Source organism: Pteropus vampyrus, unplaced genomic scaffold (genome assembly GCF_000151845.1).
Source record: "Pteropus vampyrus isolate Shadow unplaced genomic scaffold, Pvam_2.0 Scaffold1335, whole genome shotgun sequence".
Classification (NCBI taxonomy): Eukaryota; Metazoa; Chordata; class Mammalia; order Chiroptera; family Pteropodidae; genus Pteropus; species Pteropus vampyrus.
Genome location: NW_011890116.1, coordinates 8,605 through 9,833, shown reverse-complemented (window position 1 = coordinate 9,833; position 1,229 = coordinate 8,605). Strand labels below are relative to the sequence as shown.

Genomic DNA, 1,229 nt, shown 5'->3' with positions numbered 1-1,229 from the left:
TCCAGCCCCTGGGGCTCCCTTTAGCAGCACATCTCGGTGCCCTGTGAGGTGGAAAGAGAGGTGGTTTAGAGAATATCACATCCAGATGGGGGGGGGGGCCGGCGCAGGAGGGAGGGAGGGAACCCGGCAGGCAGGGGACTCACCTGGCCTCCAGGCCTGGGCAGTGGTCCTAGGCCCCACGGGGGCAGCTGGAGGGGTGACTTTCCCTTTAGGAGTTTCTGCAGTGCAGTGGGGTGAGTTTGAGGGGGCTGTTGGCTTCTTAGGACCGGTGTTTGCCTTCTGCCCCCACACCTTCTTCCCTTTGACCCAGGGGCACCCATCTGCCCTCTCCACTTACCCTGTGGCTCCCTCCCTGGCCTGGGGCCTGGAGGTGATTTCCCATGGGACTGAGGCTGCAGTCCTGCTTCTTGGCAAAGTAAGAGGGGCCCGAAGTCTGGGGAAGGCCTGGCGGGAAGGAGAGCAAGGACGTTTACAGCGAGGTGCGGCTGTGCTTCATTTCACAGCCCAGGCAGGGGTGACACGGGGGGTGGCAGGTGGGGGGGGCAGTGGGAGAGGGTCTTGTTCCCAGCTCACGCTCTTTTCCCTCTAGTACCTCTGGCTCGAATAGGAAGAAGTTTTAATTGTCCATCTATCCATCTACCCATCCCTTCACTCATCCATCCATCCATCCATCCAGCCATCCATCCCTCCATCCACTCATTCATTTGTTCATTCCCACAAACATTTCCTGAGCATCTGCATTGTGTCAGGTACTGTTCTAGGCTCTGAAGTGACAGCCATGAACCAGACAGACAAAAACCTCCCCCTCCTCATGGAGCTGACAACCTCTTGAACGAGGATGACCACGAGTGGCCAGTATGTGAGCAAGGAAATGTCCCAGACAGAATCAGGTGTCCGTCAGAGATCTGAAACAGGCACGGATGTGTGCGTGTGTGTGTGGGGGAGGGTCCTGGATGTGAGAGTAGCTGGGGAAGACCTCCTTGGAGGAGGGGACAACTGAGCAGAAGCCTGAGTGCAGGAAAGATGTGGGGTGAGGCTCTGTGCCGGGTGGTGGGCTTGCTGGCCCGTTAGGGGAACAGCGGGGAGTCCATCGCTGCTGGAAAGGAGGCTGGGGGTGGCAGGAGGTCATCGGAGAGGTGGAGAGGGGCCAGATGCTCAGGTCTTGTGGGCTGTGAGGAGGGTGCTGGCTTCCATTCTTGGAGCCCTGGGGAGCTAGAGGGGGCTTCTGA

General features: G+C 59.1%; 1 long non-coding RNA gene across 1 annotated transcript in view; it reads right to left on the bottom strand.

The window, feature by feature from the left end:
- LOC105310175 overlaps window positions 1-1,229 on the bottom strand; it is a 4,913-nt gene continuing 3,684 nt past the window's right edge. The window contains exons 2-4 of the long non-coding RNA XR_897466.2: window positions 338-444; window positions 144-218; window positions 1-41 (exon numbers count right to left, since the gene is read on the bottom strand). This is a non-coding gene — a long non-coding RNA (uncharacterized LOC105310175). The remainder of the gene's footprint in view (window positions 42-143; window positions 219-337; window positions 445-1,229) is intronic.